Genomic DNA, 24,515 nt, shown 5'->3' on the forward strand with positions numbered 1-24,515 from the left:
TCTGACACTAAAATAGCGGAACATTTTCAGCATTCAGCCTAGTTTGCTTCTGGGTCTGCTTTACCTGTCCTTAGCTTTCATTATTAGTATATTGTACATTTAGGGAAGCCACAGAAAACAGATGAACTAATGGCAAAATGAGAAAATGGCAAAAATACTTGTAAATTTCTTAGAAATGTAAATCTCACTCTATTTCACTTTTCTAAATGTGAAATGAGAAAGGAAAAAAGACCATCTAATTAAACAATGAGATCAATTAGAACCAAAATAAGTCACTGTTGGTGAAACTGGCTGGAAAAGAAATTGGCCTCCCAGGTCTGAACTTCTAGGTTATAGGTGACTCTAAATTGCCAAGATATCAGTCACTGTGCATGAATATGCTCAGCGATGGACTGGCTTCTGTTCAGTGTTGGTTCCTGTTTGTTGCTCTATCCAACGATAAAAATAAGAAATGTTTTATGGTATTGTAGTAGAAGATTTGCAACTGAAACAAAAACATATACAGATTAACTGATTTAACTCAAACTGTTATTTTGTCAGTATAAACTTAGTTTTTCAATTTTTAGGATATACAGACTATCACAATTAAATAATTGAAGTACTATGGCAAAATTGAGATAATGCTTTAAAAGTAGTTGAGTTAAAATATAAACCAGCAATATACACGTGAACTGAAACCAATAAACAGTAGCTTACGTTTATGAAAACTAACAATGAATATATACAGACCAACATTTAAGATTTAGTGTCTGAATGCAAATCAGCATCACGTATTATTCATTGTGCTTGCTACCTCAGTTTGTACCTTAAAATGTATAATCATTATTACAGTATTTTCAAAATAGCACATTTCACCATGGACAGTATGGTGTCACTGTACAGTTAGGGCTGATGCCTCACAGCTTCAGAGATCTGTTTCAGTGGACTTTTCATGTTCTCCCACTGTCTATGTCAAATTCTTGCCTAATATTTCAATTTTCTCTCATATATAAAAGTTGTTTGTATTGAGTTAATTGGTGAATTTAAAAATGACCCAGAATAAGTGAGTATGGATATTTGCAGGAGCTGCCACCTCATACACAGACTGTTTCTGCCTTATACCCATTGTTGCCTAATGGGCTCCAGTTTGCAAGGACACTGTAATGGACAAAATATATTTAAAAAATGGATCTATGCACATTTCAGTCAGATTTGTGAGTGGATTCCCTCCCACTTCTCAAAGGGCTAGTGTGTTAGATTGATTGGCAATTCAAAAACCATCCAATGTAAGTGTGAATGTGGCTTTTTGTGGGAGTGGGTCCTGTGATGGACTAGTTCCCCATCTATAATTTCTACTTGCCTTGATTCCAGTGCTGCCTGGTAGCCTGTTATCTGTGTTATCATGAATTTGATTAAGCCAGTTTCAGAATGTTATGTAATTTGCCACCTTATCTATTCTCATCATTACTCACTACACAAATACAACATTTAGAAATATGTGGATGCGTTGTGGAGGGCGCCCTCTGATGGACAATGCCATGTCCAGTGGTGGTTCCTGCCATGTGCATAATACTCTAGGGTAGACAACACCTGCCTGAGATTTTACAGTCAGATTAGGTGGCTTCAGCAAATAAATGGATGATAGATGGAGGAAAGACTTACTGTATTAAAACACATTTAATGCACAATTCACAAATAACCATTTGTACTTACAGTACATCCCAATGTGTGTTCGTCAGTTGATATTTCATTCACACATTGGGTTTTAATCTTAAAACATAAACATTAGTCTTTATACTTTAAACTAAATATAATTAAATTGATTGTTACTGAGTTTTTGAAAACTGAAGTGATAATATGCATGCACAGAAACATTTGAGCAGGAGGTGCAAGTAAAAGGGTGGTGAGATGCAGCACTGACAACATTTATAGAAGCTTGCTATACAGATGTATGCATCTCTTTTATTTTAGATGACCAGATAAGGAGCTGACTGCAGCCTCCCTCTGACGTGATTCTTACCAAGCTCACATTAAAGTTCTGGATGCTCTCATGAAACTGACTTGCAGGGCTACTAAAACAGTCTCTTGAAGTTGAGATCAATCATTCACTATTCTGTAGAAAGTATAAACCTCAGAAAAATACAATAACTTCATCAAGAACAGGCAAGTGGGTTAACTTAACGACTGAATTACTTTCACATACAGCAAGTAATTGAAAATTAGTTGAAAGTGAAAGTCTGCTTTTATATATATGCGTTGTGGCTTACAATGTGTTTTATCTGCCAACTCCCACAAACACGTAAATCCATTGTTTTACCATTCTTTAAGAAACATATGTCTTTTATTTAGACTTTGTTCGAGCCCAAAATACTTTTACTGAAATGAAAAACACATAAATGATACCATGCCACCGCTGTCAAGTAAACATTTTTTTTATCTTCCTTTTAATTTCCTAATGCATTATTGCTTGCTACGTAATCAGTGGTCTCAACTTCACTCATTTCGAGTAAATGCTACACCTTTTGCACCTCAGGAAGATTACATAAAGATCAGTAACTCTGTGGCTTTGAGTAATATTTATATAAAATTGTGACGCATTTGTTTATTTAAGTTAACAGTTTAAATGTAGGTTTTGCTTAGAAAAAAATATACATTAAATACTTAGAATTGTATTATTATTAACACGCATCCCCCATCTGTAGTGCTTGTTGGCTAATGATATTCAGATTAAATGAGCTGGCAGTTGATTTGAAATATTTGAATGAAACAAAACAGCACTCTATTGACAGGCATGTCTTATTTGACATTGTAACAGAATGAATTAGCTTGAAAATTTCCCTGTTCCAGTTACAGTAAGTATTATGAAAATGATTTGCTAATGATAAAGCTTTTGCAGGCAGGGATCACAAATCCATGAGCCCATGGACATGACAAGACATTGGGCCTCCCTCCCTTAACATCAAGCGCCAGCCAGAACCAGCCTACAAATACATCATATTAAAGTGTGTTATTCAGCTGAATGCCAAAGTTTATTTGTATTTATAGGATATCCATCCTAATTTAGTAACTTCAATATACTATCTGAGCATGTAGCACATACTACATAATTTACACAATAATAATCTGGGTTGGGATTAGCGCACTAAAGCCAGTGTGATTCTGGATTATGCTGACATGGAGCATACCATTGTTGATGCTCTTAGGCTGTGCTCTGAATATCCAGTGCTGCGTTTGGCATGCGAGTTCTAGCTGATAAATTCAGTAGAGGTACAAGCAGTAAAATTATAGCCATTAACCTTATATCTATTTAATATCCTAACTCAACCAATATACTGTAAGACAATATCTGTGTCCAGGTCTTAGTAGAGTAGAAAAGCATCTTAAAAGGGAGCCCAAAATCCTTACTACCACACCTTGGTTCACCTTCCAAGAACCCGTAACGTTTCATCACCTGGACCCAATAGGCCCCTTGAGATCCATGTGTGTCATTTTTTTTCCCTTGACCATGTTTTGTTTTAACTTCTTGCTTCTGATGAGTTTACACAGGCTGTTACAAATCATTTCTGAAAGCTAAATTAACTGCTAAATTTAAGAGTGTGCCAGGCACACTTAATAATCATGAATTTCAAGAACATAAAAAGTGAGCTTTTTGTTATTTTATTTTTATCCCGTTGAAAACCACTTTTGACATTATTTTGAAAGTGTACATCTTACTTTTCTCTTGTGATGCCTGGCAAAACTTATATGGAAGATCACAGCATTAACCAAGTCACATTCCATGTATAACAGGCAAGCCTGCAGGGTGAAATTTTGACTTAGCCTATCGGCTGCTTTGTTTGATGCAAGTTGATGTTTCAAACAATGGCCTTAAAATAGCCACAGACAGCTGGAACTTTAAAAGCCTTTGTCTTTCTGTGTCTGTGCATGGGTTGATGCCCCATAACTGCTAATCCTGACTGATGCGTTCATGCCTAATGTAAGAATTGTGTTTTGGTGATAATATTCTAGCCCACAAAGTTCAGCTGCTAATTAATGGTTGAATATTATATTAAATAACCCAGCACCAATATTGGCCACAGCATGTAGTCTGTCTATTATTTGTATACATACAGTATGAAATGTGTTCATAAAATCGCAATTCATCCATTATGACACCCATTTAACCCAGCTCAGAGTCAGCTAAAAAAAACCTGAGTAGGACAATCTCAATCCCATATTCACATGTACAGAGACCATTTTCAGTCACCTATTAACCTAACCTGCAGGTCTATGAGAGGTGCACACGCCAGGCAAGGGATCTGAACCAGTGAATCTGAAACATTTAGGTAGCAATGCAGACTCACATATTTTCACTATTGAAAAATTACAAAAAACATTTCTGAAAGCTAAATTAGATGGAACAATCAAATGGAACATTTTTCCCAGTATTAAATACATGCAGTAGATGTGTTTTTTTAAACAGCTGTCAGAAATGTTATATATGCACTCACACTCCCCTATGTCTGCTTCTGAATCCAATGTATAAGTGTCTGTATCTGTGTGTCTGTCTGTCATCCAACAGATGACACATAACAAACATTAACAGTTCTTTAGCACAGCTAGTGCTAAGTAATGTTCTAAGAACAATAAAAGCCCAGTCAGACCCCACATTTTTGCTTACCATGACAGAATCCTTGGAATATATAATAGGAAAGTCTTCATAGAGGATGAAGTAGATGAGTTCTAATCGTGAAAAAAAAACAGTGAAGAAAATTCCAAATAAAGAGTGAGATGTAGAGAGAGGTACATATGTTTAAACCCTTAATCCAGTCCTGGATAAATAAGGGTCAGCATCAGGTGCAAGACAGAAACCAACTTGGTACAACACCGAGCACACTCATTTGTTCAGGGCTGGTTTAACTTAGAAGGCGTAAGGATGTGTGAGCAAAGCTGAAATACTGAAAAGGCAGACAGAGAGAATGTGTAGAATTCACAAAAGCAGTGACTAGAACAATATTTGAACCTGGTTTTCTTGAGGGGTGAGGCAGAAATTCTAATGACTATGCCACTCTCGTATATTACAGTATATAGTCAATTCCAGAATTACTTATTATCAAGTAATAAATGCAAATTTAGTTTTAGCATTTTTTTCTTTGTTCAATTAAACTTCTGATTGGATTAAGCTGCTCTGAGAATGAATGCATTTACTTTATATCTGTATGCTTTAACCCAAAATAAAACCCCAAAAGAAGATTAATCATGACCACAAGCCTTTTGTAGTTTTAGTTTCTTTGGTTAAGGTTTTAAAATAAAAAAATCATCTTCAGTTTTAATTAGTTGTTGCAATAAAGGAGTTGTTTTCAATGAAAATCCACATGGTACAACTATCAGCTTATTGAAGTAACATGAAAAAAAAAACAGGCTATGGCTATTTATATATGTGACTGTACTGTCCCTTTAAACCTATAACAGAACAATTTTGGAAGAACTTCATGATAGAAAAAAATCCCAGTAAAGTTTAATTCATTAAACTGGCCTCTTCTTTCAAACAATTAAACCCTATAACTCTCGATACTGCACGTATTTTTTTTTTTATTTCCATTCCTAATCGTGTGTCTCAGTGTCTAATGTCTGTCTCCATTTCTCCTTAAGACCCAGCCATACAATTCATCTGCCTTTTATGTATTATTTTAAACTTTGCCTTTATAAATTAAATCTAAGACGTTTTCTTTGTACCGGTAGACTCCTCTCACTATCAAAGAGTGGCATAGCAGTACAGTGGGTTACACTCTTATCTCATGCTTCATGAGACTGTCTGTGTGGAGTTTTCCCCATGTTTTCTCCAAGTATTTCAGTTTTCCTCTATACTCCAAACATATAAGAGCTAGATTGTTTCACGTTTCTAAAGTGGCTTTGTTTGGGTGTGTATGTATGCATTAGTGTGACCTGCTATGCACTGGCACGCCATTCCACAGTTGTTTCCAAGCATACGCTCCTTGCTGCTGAGATAGACTCTAACCTCCTACTATCCTGTGCTGGAATAATCAGGTTTGGAAAATAAATTGATGGGCAAGTTAATGGTTACATACATAAGAACCAAGTGTGGAGGAGGAGCCAATCCATCATAGGGAACATTCATGCACACACGCACACTTCACAACAACCAGCCAGGTTAAAGTTTCCAAATAATCTAATCTGCATGAGTCCTTGATATGAAAAGTAAAGCCAGACTTCTCATACAAAAAAACAATCAATTTTCAAACTTAAAAGTTGTTTTTACGCAGTGAAAGGCAACCTTTTTCGAGGTGCGCCTCACTAAGTACAAAAACTTTCTTTTGCGGCGCACCTGAGGGACTGCCCATAAATAAAGTCATGACGACACAATCTATGGACAATCGCCAATAAAAACGGTTAATTTTACAAGTTTGAAAGTCATTTTATTAATACATGAATCAAAGGATAAATCTTAAATTTAATTAATGTGAACGTTGAGATTGTTTTTCAGCACATGTTAGACTGATGCGAGGATCAGTTTTCGAAAGACAGACGCGCATTTCCTTGTCGATCATTTGAAGTCTATCGCATTTCTTAGACTTCATTTCCGTAAATGTTCCGTTATCTGTTTTCCCAACATAAAATATATATTTTTAAACGCTATCTCTTAAATCAACCAAAAGTTCAAAAACACTAGCAATTTTAAATATTTTACAAAAGTTTTCGCGGCGCCCCTAGAAAATTCCGCGGCGCACTGCACCGGTTACCCGACAATGTTTTTACGTAACATTTGTGATGAGTCAATCTCGTATGTTTATAAATTGTACCCTGATTGAAAATGAGAATTCAAGGTTTTCATGATTCAGTATCATTCTTAATTCTCATATTCTGTTTAAATGAGCCACGTTTGCTGCCAAGGAGCATCAACCAGTTACCAGGAGATGCTCATGTGGTGCTAAAATCGTCTTCAATTTAACTGAATGACTGCCAAATAAGGAAATGTTTTCTATCATTCCGCTTCTCAAATTCCTAATAGTACTAGGGTGCTGTACCATATTAGCCATTATAAATGTAGTGGGAAGTTAACCAAAATGACACATTTTATTTACTAACTAGAAAGATTACAATATACAGGCCTGAAGAAGGGGCCAGAGTTGCCTAGAAAGCTTGTATATTGTAATCTTTCTAGTTAGCCAATAAAACATGTCATTTTGCTTAACTTCTCACTCTAATTTGCAGTGAAAGACAATAAGATCTTACCTAATGTTTGTTCTGGAAGAGTAGATAGATTGTGATAACTTTTGTCCAAAGTTTTCAACTTTATTAAAAATGCACCTTCATTCAAGTGTCCTAAATGCTACAAGTGGTCTAATTTAGGATTGGCTAAAGCCTCCTGGATTATAGTATTTCTTTACTTAACATAAAATGTCAGTTCTTCATCAAACCTGTTCCTTCCAGTTCACTGTTATTCAGGTATTATGTGGTGTGTAAGGAAGGGCCCTGTTTAGGTACATTTTCTTTTCTTAATTTTATCTTGTTTTAATACATTTTTTGGTAGTGGGTGTGTGTGTGCCCTGCGGTGGGCTGGCGCCCTGCCCGGGGTTTGTTTCCTGCCTTGCGCCCTGTGTTGGCTCGGATTGGCTCCAGCATGGTTGGATAATGGATGGATGGATAGTATTTGTTAAATGTTTCTTGTGGTTTTGATACACAGAGAACTCGGTTTTACTTTTTTCTACTTGCATTTTGACTTGGGACTTGAACTGCTACCACATGTCACTCTTTTTTTTTTACATATGACATTTTCTAAAATGTTCTTGCATATGCTTTAGTATAGATTTTCTGGTTAAAAAGGTTTTGACTTAAGATTTTTTATTTGTTTTGGCTTTAGCGTTCAGTCATTTGTCTTTTTGTTATCGTGCCCTCACTTTGATTTTCGGCTAACATTTCATCTTCAGATCCACTCTGCTGTCTAACATCCTGCAAATTTTCTATCCTGTCACAGTACAGAACCATTCCCAGGTGCCAGCTTGCCAATTCACATGCACAAACCCACAGTCTCTAATACAGGGCCAATTTAGTGTCACCAATTATCTTAAAATGCATGTCTTTGGTATGTGAGAGGAACGCCAAAACACTAAGAGAAAAGCCTATGCTGATTTGAGGATGGTATGAAAATGCACAGATGGTAGGGAGGCCACAGTCTGAACTCTGTCATTGTAAAGCAGCAGTGCTGACAGCTGTACCATTGTGCCATCAAATATGTAAAATTTGCAGTCTTTAATTTCTGATAAACACAAATGGCATTCTACTATATAGTGAGTATTGCTTTAACAAAAATCTGTTATCTAATTTAACTTTGCTTTCAAAACTTTGCTTGCAATGTGGTACCTGCTATAAGTGAACTTGTACACATGTAGCTTACAGAAGGTAGTGGTTCTTATGTTGCACCAGGGTGGGTTTTGCCTCACGTGTGACTAATCTAAAGTGACAATACTTACTCTGCCACACCTTTAGCCAAGCCAGACATAACAGGAAAGTGGAAATAGAAAGGAGAGACTCTAGCACACTGAAAGCCCCTTTCATTTATGTGCTGGCCGTGTAACGAAGGGGGTTGACATCAACCCACGACGGTGTCAACTCACATCCCAAGCCTCACTCACTTTGTCAACTTAAACAACCCACTTGTGCTGAATGTATTCTGCATTTAATATGCATTAAACATAAGGAAAGTTAATTAAAACTTAAAGCGCTAATGCATTACCATCGCTTTTTTCAAAAACTCAGTACAGCTCCATGTGTGTTAAACTGCAGTATTTAGTCAGGTGATTCAGCAAAGGATTCTTTTATGCAGTAGTTTCCTAAAAAGTAACACAAATCCTCTCACAAATCCTAAAAAGTAAAATGAAGAATTAAAAATGGTACTTTGCCCTCTTTATTTTAATGCTAGGACAGAAAAATCAGGCAGATTTTTGAAGATGATCATTACAGTAGATCAAATTACTATCATTGCTGCAATACCTTAAAATACTGCAGATCAACAGAACTAAATCTTTTATTTTTCTTTGAAACTTGATTTTTTATCCTTGGGCAAGAGTTATCGCGATTAAAGGCCAAAATGATACTCAGAGCGATAGCCCCTAAAACTTGGATTTCTCTCCCTCTCAGCCTTCGCATGGAAAAGTCTATCATTAATTTCAAACATCTGTTAAAAACACATCTCTTCAATAAGTATTATTCTTCTTCATGTATGTAATTTCTGCTGTCTTGTGTTGAATTGTAAAGTGTCCTTGAGCGTATGAAAGGCGATACATAAATAAAACGTATTATTAGTATTATTATTAAATAAGTCATATGAACATCCCTTTACAAATAATTTAGGAGTCTGTTTGACCACCACTGTGTAGATCAATTTTTATAAAAGTAAATACATATAGTGTCTGTACCACATGCACTCTGATATACTGGATGCTGTATGTATCCATTGTACTCATGCACACACCTACTCACGTGGAAGGACAATTTGAAATCAGCAGTTATTCTACTCTGTGTATCTTTGGGGATTTAAGAGGAAAACTGGACTATTCAGAGAAAATCCCTCACATCAGGGGGATAATATTCAAAATCTACATGAATGTCAAATGGGAACAGGATATGAACCAAAGAGGGTTTATTGGTGAGGCAGCAGAGTCATAAAGGGTTTCCCAGAATAATTTTACTGCTTTTTAATTCTCTTCTCTAATCTGTTTATAGTGCATTTTTTATTAGAAATAAACATTAAATCGTGATACTTTGGTGTCATCAAGCATCAGAATACCCGCTCATCAGGGGCCTCATGTATAACACCGTGCGTAGAACTCGCACTAAAACATGGCGTAAGCACAAAAGCCGAAATGTGTTTACGCATAGAAAAATCTAGATGCAGGAATCTGTGCGTACTCCAACTTCCACGTTCTTCCGCTACATAAATCCCGATCAGCGTGAAAACTAACGCTCGTGCACGCGCATTATGTAACGCCCCAAATCCTCCCAGAATTATGCCTCTTTGAATATGCAAATCAATATAAATCGCCCTTAAGCGCAGCCTTCTGTGAAAAGACAATGGGAAAAGCACGGGGGAAAATATAAGAATTTCAGCGAATACCAAGTGGAGGCAAAGGAAAAACATACTATTTGTTGAAATAAACCGTGGTATAATCAACAAAAGGAAGTTGATCGAGTGACATAGTGTGTTGGAGAAACTTGAAAGCTCACGTTCACAAATCGCACAGTGCCGGAAATAAAAAAGAAGTCACATATCAAAGTCGCCGTGAAAAGCCGAGTTGTAAGCCCACTGTCTGAGTGTCATATGAAAGCTTATAAGGGTACAGAGAAAAAAGGCACACAGTGAGGAAAAAGCACGAAATGTCAACTTCAATCTCGACATTTCCACTTTAATCACGTAGTTTATTTTGTCATTAAAGTAGAACATCATAAACTTCATCTTAAAATCGTTTAATTAACCAGTTTCTCAAATCACATCGTAATTAAAGTAGCACGATAAATGCTTTGTTTTGTATGTGATCTTCTATGTGCTCTATGTGTGTGAATCACTACTTGCTTTTTAAACCGGCTCTCTTTCTCCAACTGGACACAGAGTCCATTACATTCGTGATATTACAGCTCTCTGAATAACTAAAATACTGAGATGTATACGTGATATCATTTTCATGATGATAGGAGTTAAAGCACCTTATTAAACATGTGTTTCACTTCGATGAAATAATTTATTGCAGCAGTACAATCAGGGGCGGCTCTAGGCTTGTGGTTTGCACTGGGCAGAGGAAGAATCGGTGGCTCCTTCGCCCGCCCGTCAGTAAGGTAGCTTATGCACAGTGGATGGCTACGCCCATTGCGGACACTGCACAGCCGCCTCGTGCTTATGACACAAGCATTTAACTTTTGCCGAAATTTGTCACTGTGTTTTTAGCTGTGTTATTTTCTCTTTCTGTTTTATATTCAATATATATTGGCGTAGCCGTCACTGCAGTCAGTGCTTTTCTTTCCCCAAGTAACCGATCGCCATACAATCAGCTCTGTAATAGACGTTAAGCCATCTGTAAGCTTAGCCATTCTTCAAAACGTTTAAAGAACATTGAAATATCTTCGTAGTACATGTTTAATTATTCTATCCTTAACGACACTCCCAGTGAAGAATATAGATTATTTAAATGAAGTTAAAGTTTTATCTGTATAATTTAATAAACATATTTTGCTGAATTTCACCTTATAAATGATATCGTTTCTGTTTCTGAACCGCGAGGTCCGTACAGGAAAGGCTTTAAAACATTTTGCAGTGGCTGAGACAGCGTGTCCTTGAAGCTGTATACCGATAATTTCCTTTCCGATCAGCTGCTGCTGTGATTCACACTCAGATACAGTGATATAAATACTCTGAGTGGTGCAGTGAGAGAAATATTAAAAAAGATGATCCGCTGTGGCAACTCCTAACAAGAGGAGCTGAAAGAAGAAGAAGAAGAAGAAGTGAGAGTAACAACGCTAAAGCAGTTATGGTATTTGGAATACTATGGCTGTTCCCTCTACCATTATATTGTTACAAGTTAATTACAATCAGATTCATTACACTAATAAACAATATGCGGTTAGTTTTGGTGTATTTATAAAGCCGCGTCAGGAAAATAAGGTGTAACCACACAGAAACAGTAGCACTGCTTTGATGCTGGGTGCCGCCAGTCTGCAAAACCGAGCGGAGAACTTGCGTACGACAAGGTATGAGGTACCGTGGAAAAGTGCGTGGATTTACGCCAAGTGTAGGTTTTATACATCGCGATTTGAACGTGGAAAAGTTCTTACGCAACGTTTCTTTGCGTACGCACCGTTTATACATGAGGCACCAGGAGTCTACTAACTACTTAAGAAATGCTCTAAAGTCATGGTGATAATGTCAGTAGACTTTGTCCTATGCTAACAACAAGTGTGCAATTTTGCAATTTTTTTAAAAGCATGGCTAACTCTTTCTATTGTATTTTAAATGTTATTCTCTACTCCACATAGTATGTACCCGTTCATTTTCTAACCTATCCCTTTAAAGTCAGCGTTACAATGAGTTAATTAATATTGCAGATGTTCTATCAGATGGTTGTGGCGAGTGACCTCTTCTACGCGGTGGTGTGCTGGGGAGGCAGCATAAAGAAGGACGCCTCACGCCTTGACAAACTGGTGAGGAAGGCAGGCTCTATTGTAGGCACGGAGCTGGACAGTTTGACATCCGTGGCAGAGCGACGGGCGCTGAGCAGACTCCTGTCAATCATGGAGAATCCACTGCATCCACTGAACAGGATCATCTCTAGACAGAGGAGCAGCTTAGCTTCAGCGACAGACTGCTGTCACTGTCCTGCTCCACTGACAGACTGAGGAGATCATTCCTCACCCACACTATGCGACTCTTCAATTCCACCCTTGGGGGGTAAACGTTAACTGTTTTATCTGAATTTTTATCACTCTTTAATTTAATATTGTTCTTTGTGTATGCTGCTGCTGGAGTATGTGAATTTCCCCTTGGGATTAATAAAGTATCTATCTATCTATCTATTGTAAAAAAAATTAGGCTCAAGCAGCTAAACCTGGAAGGGATAGCAGTCTGTTACAGGTTCCACTCAGAACTCACTCACACACTCATGCACACACACACACAGTGACTCATACCTTACCAGTGTAGTACTTATCCAGTGTAGAGTTTCTAGTTAGCCCTTTTCACACTTCTGTATTTTTACTTCCAGGAGGAGTGGTGCAGGGATATCCAAAACAATACTAGAATAGTAAACAAGAGCTTCCCTGTTGTCTTTCTGTGGTCAAATGATAAACACAAAATACTTACCTGAGTTACCACAGCATTCACATTGATGATGACACAGAGAAGAAAACTGATCTATGCCAACAAAACAGGTGAAGGATCAAATTTTGTTATAAATACCATGGCAGCATATATGATTGCACCTGGCACTTCATATCTAATGAGTACATAAAGTTTACAAGCTGCCTTATGATTGATGCTCTAGTGAGCCCTTTTAGCTGGGACAACTTTGGTGTCCTACCAACACTTGAATCATCTTTTTAAAGGGCAATACTCATCTCAGAGTTACTGTGAAAAATCTTAGCTAATAGAAATAAACAGCACATCAGATCCTTCTCAGTGGAAAAAGATTAAGCAACAGCACCTGCTCCTTGTTTATATACACAACTGTGATCCAACTAAGAACATTTACTAAGTTTAAAACCTGTATGTTAAGGCATTTTCTGGCTGAAATTTAATATATACATTATAAAACATTTGAAGCAACAATCAATATTAAAACATGGTTTAGCAGAAAATATCAGTATACTTGTATAAGTAAGTTAAGAAGCTTACCTTAGCAATTATAAAGACGTTCCTACACAATAAATTTATACACCTTGTCCAGTTTTGATGCTTTCAGTAACACTTCTTATATTGCTAAGATCAATTTTTGAAAGTGAAAGGAGAGGGATGCTAAAAACATGATAAATTACTGTTTAACTAAAAGGAGGTTTAATCATCACATTATTGTGAAAAGATCTAATTAACCTGATCAACACATCTTTAGAATGTGGGAGAAAATCCCACACAGACACAGCAGTGACATTCAAGCTCCATACAGGCATTACTCAATCCAGGAATGAAACCCAGAACTGTGAGGCAGCAGTGCTACCCACTGTGCCACCATTCCACCAACTATCTTACTATATTTCCTTAGTATTTTTATTTTCAGAGTCATGCCTGAAAGAAGAGTAGGCTTCTTTTTGTGGCCATATTTATATTAAATTGAATCCATTTAGCTATGGCTGGTTAAGAAATACTAAATGTTTAATTGATAGAGCAGCTATTGGCATCTTTAAATTTGCCTAGTGTGAGAGTGTGTTTGAATATACTTTGCAGTATACTGGAATCCTACTTATGGTTGGTCTTAGGCTTTAAACTCAAGGCTGCTGACACCACCTCACAAACATGCAGTAGAATAAGTGGGTTTGGAAAATGGTTGGGCAGATGAAAAGAAGTACTTCGGAAATAAACTGAGGGATATATTTATTTATATTGTACTTTTCAAATCAATAAGTTGTTTCTTTTTAGGATATCTTTATTAAATCAAAGAAGACCCCTGCCTCCTGCTTTGTTGTACAGTAAAAAAGTGAAGCCAGGTTTTGGAATTGTAAGCCAGTAGACCTAACCACCACACAACTGTGCTGGGCTGAAGCTGTCCATCATAAAACTTTCAAATTGAAATGCATATTAAAAAACTACTTTATCTTGATTCTCTTGAGTAACATTCTAACAAAATGTGATTTTTATTGTACTGTTTATTCAGCCTCTCAAACCCATTTACAGTAATCTAATTTAGAGGTGCGGTGGATTGAAGTCTATGACAGCAATATATGCCTGGCAGAAGTCAACTGTCTATGTGTCGCTAGTTCTTTTTGGTGACCACACATGCGCACACCCATAGATTGCTATTTCAGAATTTAGAATTGCTTAATAATCTTTCATGCACATCTTTGAGATGAGGGACAGAAACTGGAGTAGTTGGAGTAAAACACAAACAGGTATATTGTGCAAACTCCACATAGACTATGACCAGAAATAGGATTCAGACCCAAGGAGATTGGATTGTTAAAAGTGTATTGAGGTTCCAGGGCTATCCACTATGCAAGACACCTCTTTGATCTAATTTTTCTATATCAGGATTACAGAAAAATATTTCCGAATTCTCTTACATTGTCATTGTATAATAAAACAGGTTTAATTTGTTGTGAGGAAAATACATCTATCTCAGTTGTTTATTCAGTGAAACATTAAATTTCAAGCAGTACTTGTTTAAGAGGCATAACAAGCCCATGTTAAAGATTTTAAAAGAACAATTAGGAATAACAAAGAGCAATACAGTGAGACAATTCAAGAAACTCTTCTGCATTTGTCTATTTAAAGTAGAATTACCCCCGTTACACTTGGTTATTACATTGGCCAGATCACAACCTTTCATAGTGATCAGTTAGAGGATATGGTTAGTAGTGCCACTTTGCCACAATCAGTTCCAAAAGATGTGTAAATTACTGAGCATGAAAATTTTATCAGTGTTGATAGATCACAGATGACTCAAATGGACAAGTACAGTGGAACCTCGGTTCACAAACGTCTCTTAACACTTACAAATCGGTTTACAACCAAAAAGTTCACCAAACTTTTGCATCTGTTCACGACCACACACTCGGTATACGAACAAAACAGACCAGAGAGAGAGAGAGACACACACACACACACACACACACAAGAGAGACACACACAGACAGACACGCATGCACGAGAGAGACATACGCGCGCGCGAGAGAGCGAGAGACACGTGTGTACGAGCAAGCGAGAGAGAGACGGCTGGATGCATAAGGCCGAGAAGGCAGTTAAAGAATGCACCGTCCTTGTTTTAAAGAGACAGATCCGAGCATTGTGTTTACTTTCGTTGTATTTAATGAAGACTTTTTTCTATTGGATTTTAACCTCCACTTCACTTCTGTTTACAGCGATCGGTTCGTAGTGTGCATTGTTGCAATGTTAGTGTTCTTGGTGGTTTATTAAATTACGGATTTTTCAAATGTTCATTTTTTTCCCTGTGCTTAGAGCTCATTAAAAAAAGTGTTTTTAGCGAGTGGTTCGTAGCACTATAGCATGAACTCTTGAAGTGTTAGTTTTCTCTGTTGTGCATTCTATGGTATAATTAACTATATTTGTGCTTAAAAATCTTTAAGAAAAATATATTTACATACAGTTCGTATGGTCTGGAACATATTAATTGTATGTACATACAATCCTATGAGGGAAATTACTTTGGTTCACGACCAAATCAGTTTACGACTAGAGTTTTGGAATGAATTATAGTCATGAACCAAGGTTCCACTGTAGTTATAATATAAACTATTGTCAAAGGAGACTTTGCATGGAATTTGTAGTGAGAAATCACGCAAAATGACACCTTTTACTGGCTAACTAAAAAGATTACAATATGCAAGCTTTCGAGGCAACTCAGGCCCCTTCTTCAGTACATGGAGTTTGGAATATAGAATATACTGTAGGGCGTAGCACTGCTGCCACACATTTAGGAGACCTGGGTTCGCGTCCCGGGTCCTCCCTGCGTGAAGTTTGCATGTTCTCCTCGTGTCTGTGTGGGTTTCCTCCCACAGTCCAAAGACATGCAAGTTAGGTGTATTGGTGATTCTAAATTGTCCCTAGTGTGTGCTTGGTGTGTGGGGGCATGTGTGTGTGTGTGCGCCCTGCGGTGGGCTGGCGCCCTGGCCGGGGTTTGTTTCTTGCCTTGCGCCCTGTGTTGGCTGGGATTGGCTCCAGCAGACCCCTGTGACCCTGTAGTTAGGATATAGCAGGTTGGATAATGGATGGATGGATGAAGATACTGTAACATAAACTGTGAAGTGGTCATTTAGCAGCTTTGGGCTTTACATCCTGGCCTAAGCACTGTCTTTTGTAGTTTGTGCACTCTCTCCATGTCCACACTTTTGTTTCTCTGCATGCTCCAGTTTCATTCCATATAGGTTAAGATGATTGGGCCTCCCTGAATTAGATGCTGTGAATAATAATTTTTAATGCATGCCATGCAGTATACTGGTGTATTGACTAGCGTAGGTTCCTATCTTGCACCTATCTAGAGCAGAGTAGAGTAGACTCTTCAGTACTCTCTACTTGAGTAAGCTGGTTTAGAAAATGAACTAATTCAGTTAAAGTGTACACTGGATTTCAATCCATTCTTTAATACCATGCCAGCTGTGCAAAACGGAGGCAGTTGCATCATTTTTAGAAAATCTTTCTAATCAGCTGTAACTGGGAAGTTTACAGAAGAAGAAGTAGGAAAATGAACACATGTATTGTACTTTTGTCCAGAAAGACTTTCTGCAGCGATTACAACAAAGGTTGTCAAAATATTGACATAGAATCATTACATTTTTCAAAAAGCATGTTATTGCAGGTTATTTGTTACATTTCCACATAATTCATCTATCTATCCATCCATCCATCCCGTTTTTCTCACAACAATATAAAGGCTGTCATAATTACAATTGAAATATAGCGAATTGACAATGGGAAAGACAAGCCTGGAGAAAACAAACCTCTTGTGGTGTATGTGGTCATTTTAAACATGAAAAGTCACAGTTCTGATGATATTTCCCAACTGACCAGTCTGCTCCTGTCAAAAGCACATGCTGGACAGTGCAATAAAATGTAGATTAAATTATTTTATTGTTGAATCACAAACATCCCAACATCACCAGTGTTACTTTCAGGGGGCATAAGTAGATGTTTGGTAGCACACTGTAGAAGTGACATCAAGCATCACAACAGTAAATGCCAAGTAGAAAAACAGAACAGAAAAGAGAGCATAAGATGTCGTCATGATTGCCATACTTTGGGTTTTCAGAAATGATTTACAGTGGAATTACAATAAGCACAGCTAATGAACAGCTCTAATCAGGGTACTAGACTAAAGTAGTGCATCTTCTGCCTGAATTTAGATGCTCAGACTGATGGGGCATCTCTTATATAAGAGGAAAGATAATTCCATAGCCTTGGGGCCCTGTATCTAAAGAAAACCTTTAAAAGGTAATGCATGTCCCTATATGTATACACTGAAAATTTTTTTCTTGCGTAATTAGTGTCAAAATCATTTAAAGCCCTATATTTTAGAAGAACGATTTTGAAATCACCTCCAAGCTTAACTAGAAACCAAGGCCATCATTTACAGAACAGAATAATATGGTTTAATTCCAATGTAATTTGAGGTATTTCAAAATTAATTTCAGATAGTATGAAATGCATTTCAACTTTTCAGATATCTGAGGCTCATTGTAAGATATATTGAATGAAGTATTTCCAAATTTTAAAATATCTCAATTACATTTTAGATAGCTCTAATATATATTTTTAGATCTGCTGTGGGCTGGCGCCCTGCACGGGGTTTGTTTCCTGCTTTGCGCCCTGTGTTGGCTTGGATTGGCTCCAGCAGACCCCCGTGACCCTGTAGTTAGGATATAGCGGGTTGGATAATGGATGGACGGATATTTTATGATATCAAAAATTTACTTTCAGATGTCTTAGTGTAACTGTATTCGCATTTCTCCAACTGACCTCCTGTGCATTTCAAGATACCTGAAACTAAATAGGATCACTTCCTGTAAAAAATCAATGTTTTCAACTGAACCTCTGGTCATTTCCAAGATATGTCTAAAAGTGTTTGAAATATTCTTAAATAAAAAGGAAGTTATTTTAAGACATTTGACACATATGTTTGAAAATACTCAGGAAGCTATTTTGTGTTATCTGGAAATGCATTTGAGTTATCTTTAATTGTACTTTAGATATCTAAAAATAATATTTAGATATCTGGTACAACTTGAACATATTTTAAAATCAATTTCAGATACATTATATGGACGAAAGTATTGGGAGACACCTCGTAATTACTGAATTGAGGTGTTTCAGTCAGACCCATTGCCGCAGGTGTATAAAATCAATTTACAAACATTTTTGAAACAAAATGGGTTGTTCTGAAGAGCTCAGTGACTTCAAGAGTTGTACTGTGATGGGATGCCACCTTTCCAATAATCTGTGAAAATTCATTGCTGCTGGATATTCCACAGTCAACTGTAAGTGGTGTTATTGAAAATTAGAAGCATTTAAGAACAATAGCAACTCGACCACAAAGGGGAAGATAACATGTAAAGTCACAGAGGGGAGGCAGTGACTGTTAAGGTGCATGTTTCATAAAAATTGCCAATGCTCTGCTGATTCCATAGCTGAAGAGTTTCAAACATCCATTGGCGTTAACTGTGTGGCAGAAGCTTCATGGTTTCCATGGCCAAACAGCTAAATGCAAGCCTCACATCATCAAGTCCAATGGCAAGCGTCGGATGGAGTGGTGTAAAGCACTCCGCCACTGGACTATGGAACAATGGAAATGTGTTCTATGGGGTGACAAATCACACGTCTCTGTTTGGCAGTCAGATGGGCAAGTCTGGGTTTGCCAGATGCGAGGAGAACATTACCTGTCTGACAGCATTGTGCCAACTGTGAAGTTTGGTGGAGGAGGGATAATGGAATAACACTGTTTTTCAGAGTTTGGACTAGGCACATTACTTCCAACGAAGGGCAATTTTAATGTTTCAGCATACCAAGTAATTTTGAACAACCCTATGCTTCCTACTATATGGGGAAGGCCCGTTTCTAATCCAGCATGATTGTGCCCCAGAGCACAAAGCAAGGTGCATAAAGACATGGTTGGATGAGTTTGGTGTTGAAGAACTTGAGTATCCCATACAGAGTCCTGCCCTCAACCCCGTCAAACACCTTTGGGATGAACTGGAACAGAGATTGTGAGCCAGGCCTTCTGATCCAACATCAGTGCCTGACCTCTTAAATGTTCTATGGAAGAATAGACACAAATTTCCATGAAAACATTCCAAAATCTTGTGGAAAGACTTCCAAGAAGAGTAGAAGTTGTTTTAGATGCCAAGAGGGACCAACTCCATATCAAAGTCTATATGTTTGAATGCAATGTCATTAAAGTCCCTGTTGGTATAATGGTTAGGCATCCCAATGCTTTTGTCCATGTAATATATTTTTAAATCAGATTTGGCATATCCTGAAACAAACTCTGAACTTCATTTCTAAAAATGTGTTTTAGATGTCTCAAACATAAGCAGTGTAAAGCTGTCAGAAATATAGTTTAAGATATTTTGATTACATTTGAAGATACCTGGAAAAACCAAGAAACATTCTTAAATATTGCAAATGTGTTTCAAGGTGTTACAATTTTTTTTTTTAATTTTATTGATTTTATTGTAATCATTCCATACAAATAGATCAATTTTTACAAAAAATATGATTGAAAACAAATCAACCCCCACCCCTCAGAAAGAGAGAATGGCCAACGGAGTAAAACTTAATGCTAGTAAAAATGTATTTTTTTTATTGATGAGTTTAATCGGCGGATAAAGATAAATGGAGAAGAAAAAGAAATGGGAAGAGAATCTGCTTCCTCAGTACTTTAAGAGCTTATTCTAAAATATTATTGATTAGATCCTGCCAGGTTTTGAAAAAGTTCTGCACAGATCCTCTAAGCGAGAATTAGATTTTTTCCAATTTCAAATAATATACAATATCAGCTACCCACTGACTTAAAAGAGGAGAGTTAGGATTCTTCCAGTTTAGCAAAATAAGTCTGCGTGCCAATAGTGTAGTGAAGGCAATCACAGTTTGTCTCTCCTTCTCCAGTTTAAACCCATCTGGAAGAACACCAAACACAGCTGTTAATGGGTTAGGAGGGATTGTGAGACCAAGGCTGTCTGAAAGGCACTTCAAAATTTTGGTCCAGAATGATGTTAATTTGGTGCAGGCCCAAAACATGTGACCCAGTGAGGCTGGAACTTGATTGCAGCGTTCGCAGGTTGGATCGTGCCCTGGAAACATTTTGGACAGTTTTAAACGAGACAGATGTGCTCGATATATATAATTTTAAGTTGAATAATTGTATGCTTTGCGCATATGGAGCTCAAGTGAAGTCTCTGCATTGCTACCTTCCGCTCCTTTTCTGATACGTTGAGTGAGAGATCTTTTTCCCACTGTCCTCTTGGATCTTTGAAAGGGAGGGACTGTAAAATAATTTTATATATTGCAGAAATGCTGTCTAAGTCCTCGAAACTGAGCAATATTTTTTCCAGCATAGAGGAAGGCGGGAGGTGAGGAAAATCGGGCAGGTTCTGTTTAACAAAGTTTCTAATTTGAAGATAGTGAAAGAAATGTGTTTCTGGAAAGTTAAATTTGGAGTGTAATTGTTCATAGGATGCAAAGATGTTGTCTATTTCAAGATCGCTAAGCAATTTAATCCCAAATGTTTCCAAGATTTTAAAAACTGCATATGTTTGCGAGGGTTGAAAAAGGTGGTTCTCATGCCGAGGTACCACACGTAAAAGATTCTCCATCTTAAAATGCTTCCTGCATTGGTTCCATATTCTGAGTGAGTGAAGCACAACTGGGTTATTAGTATATCAGCAATAACTTGGATTAATAGGGGCACAAAACAGGGAATATATAGAAGTGCTGCAGGATTTTATTTCTACTGTGCACCAAGCCTGTGTATGTTCATCTATTTGTGTCCAGGTTTTTATAGCTTGTATATTTGCTGTCCAATAATAAAACTAGTAATTTTATAGTAATTTATTTTAAGATTTCTTAAATTACACTAAAGGTATCTCAAGGTGCATGAGAGGCTATTTTAGGTTATCCAAAAATGCATTTCAGATACAGTATCTCAAAGTGACCAGGATGTTCTTTTAGGATATCTTAAAAGTATATTTGAAATAGTTTCCTCCCACAGTCCAAAGACAAGAATGTTAGGTACTGTAGACTTATGAAGCTAAATAGCCCATGATGTGTGTTCACCTTATGATGGGCTGTCCAGAGATTGTTCCTGCCTTGGATCTTCTGCTTGCTGGGTTAGGCTTCAGTTCCCTAGCATCCCTGCTCAGGATTAAGCGGGCTTAGAACATGATTTGGTATGGTATATGTGATATATCTGAAAAGCTATTCTTGACACAGATATATTACCAGACATCCATCCATCCATCCATCCATTATTCAACCCGTTATATCCTAACTACAGGGTAATGGGGGTCTGCTGAAGCCAATCCCAGCCAACACAGGGTGCAAGGCAGGAAACAAACCCCGTGCAGGGCGCCAGCCCACCACAGTATCACATAATTGTTTAGGCAAAAACATTCTTAAAGTAGCTACAAGATGGTGCAGAAATTAACTGAGCTGATATTTCGTTCTCTTTTTAAAAAATGAATTACTGATCCATGCACAGGACAAATACTTTATAATGTAAGTTGTTTTTATTGTAGACTTTTGATCTTGCTGTTTTTTGAACAAAGATTTGAAAACAATTCCAACTTTAGCAATTACTCCTTTGTTTTTCTGAACCTGTTTTTTGGTTATAGGGAACCAAAGCCTAAACCAACAGCATGTGCAGCAAAATAACAGCAGTTCATCACAGGACACTTTCAGTCTCACATCCACACAAGGCCAACTTAAAGACACCCATTAACGTTCCCCACAGGTATTTGGGATACAGGATAAAAATCAAAGAATCCATATTTATTTTTTACTCAGGTTATCCATGTCAGGGGTGAGGGAAGCCAATGCCTATTTTGGTAGCACAAGGTACAACATAAGGTGCAACCGGGAGTGGTCATCAGTGCACTTTCAAACTCTTAACAACATTCTCTCATATCTTAACCCATATAAAATGTAAAAATATTTAGTTTGTCAATGTAAATAAAGGTAACTTCTATAAGGAATGTCAGCCCACTGCAGGGCATACACACAAGGGATTCAAATGTGGTCAGATTAGAGGTGCCAGTTACTCAAACATACAGTACATGTGGTTGTGATTTGGGAGGAAAATCCACACAGATGATGACTACAGTCTTAAAAATAAAGGTGCCAAGAAGTGTTTCTTCAGTGCGATGCTCTAGTGGAAGAATTTTTGGTCTCCAAAAGTACCATCCACATCAAGATTCCAGAAGGTACTTTGTTTATTTTGATCCATAACATGTTCCCTTATTGCTATATGCAGTAACCTCTCAGTACCCTGCTAAATAACCTACCACACATTTCAGCCTTGTATTTTGTCCACATATTAGGTACATGTTTTAAAGCCCAAAGAACCAAGCAAGCTTCACAGAATAAACGGGTTCTTTGTCAAGCAATCATTCTATAAATTGTCATTAGAGAACTATTATTTTGGAGTTTGAATCCACTCTCCTGAGATTAACAGTTAGTGTAACTGAAAGAAAATGTCAAAGTTTTTTTCTGATGAGCCCACAGGACACATTGTATCTCAAGACCAGCTCATTTAGCCTATGGAGTCCATGTAGATTAGATACTAACATTTTTCTCCCACATCTCTAACGTATCATTTTATATTAGTTGAGAACTGTTAAATGACTAAGTGTGAGTGTAGATGTGTGAAATTAGTAGGCCCTACACTGGACTGGCACCCCACCCACCAATGGTTCCTGCCTTTTTCTTTGATGCTGCTGCGATTGTCTCCTGACTCCTACAACCCTGAATTAGATAATGTGGTATTGAAAATTTTACATTATGTAAAGTTAATTAATTGAGATCTAGTTTGTGGGTGCTACAGTTTATGCCAGCCACAGGTGGCACAATGCAGTAACCAACAATGGAACAGGACACCACTTCATCTCAGGGTGCAATCACAATCACACATATACATTCATATAAATATTTATTTAATTGTAAGTGAAGTGAGTCATTGATTTATAATGACAAATAATATTTACAATTACACATTTTGTATCATTTCTTGTTTAGTCTGATTATTTTCCAAAATATTAGTCATTTTCTTTCTTTACACGCTAACCAATTTGATATTAATAATTATTTACAGCACTTTTCTATTGTGAACCCAATCTCATAGGGTTTAAAAGTTCTGAAATACAGTGCAGCTGTTTACTTCATTTCAGAGGTGAGGACTAAATGCCTTAGCCACTACACCATATTTCCTTTACATTATCACAAAGCAGCTGATGTGAACAAGGCAAGTTTACACAAGTAGCCTAAAGACTCAGTACCGGTGAATGGCAGTCATCTACCACTTTAATTAAGTCTCAGGATTAGAGGATCAAAACCTGTCCTGCCAAGAACAGGCACAAGGTAGAAAAATAAATGAAAGGGTCATCAGTCCGTTGTAAGGTTTGCTTACCAGGAATAAATCAAATTAAACTCAATGTAACCCTTGAAGAAACTGTGCCATATCTGTACAGTGGTTTCCATTGCTGCCTCATGGAGCCATCATTCCGCATTTGATCTACACACCTGCTCACTGTCCACATGTAGTTTGCCTGATTATATTGTAACCTCATGCGATTTCCTTCAGGTAATCCAGTTTTCCTCCCTCAATCTGTGGTATTTGGCAATTCTAAACAGGCTCTGTATGAGTTGAATATGCTATGACCTGTTTTCCCATCCAGAAACTCATTGGATTAAGCAGGTTTGAAGTTTGAGCTACTCCAGTGTGGGCATTACAAAGGACTGGCACTCCAATCTGTGACCTGTGATCTGTGATCTGTCACTGGATTAAGCAGGTTTCAGAATACTAGTTTTCTGATGAGACACTGACCTGCTAATAAAATACAAATAAGCACAATGGAATCTGAGAATAACTGATAAAATATGGCTAGGTTAGACTGAGCAGGTTTGAAAGTAGATTGCTAGTAGCCATTAATTATACACCCATGATCATATAATGTGAACCCTTTTTGGCCGTGTGCATCTTGCACAAATTCAGATGAGCCCTAAAGTCATGATCAACAATGCCTTTGATTTTATTTTATTTAAATGGGGGAGATGATGATACACAAGCCAGCAAAATTTAGACGAGCTGATCAGAAATCTCAAGCAGCCATCTACCATT

General features: G+C 37.3%; 1 protein-coding gene across 9 annotated transcripts in view; it reads left to right on the plus strand.

Moving 5' to 3' along the window:
- Window positions 1-24,515, plus strand: part of pde4d (phosphodiesterase 4D, cAMP-specific) — a 1,397,741-nt gene that overhangs the window by 1,302,279 nt on the left and 70,947 nt on the right. The window lies entirely within an intron of this gene.

Source organism: Polypterus senegalus, chromosome 7, assembly GCF_016835505.1.
Source record: "Polypterus senegalus isolate Bchr_013 chromosome 7, ASM1683550v1, whole genome shotgun sequence".
In the NCBI taxonomy this organism is placed as follows: Eukaryota; Metazoa; Chordata; class Cladistia; order Polypteriformes; family Polypteridae; genus Polypterus; species Polypterus senegalus.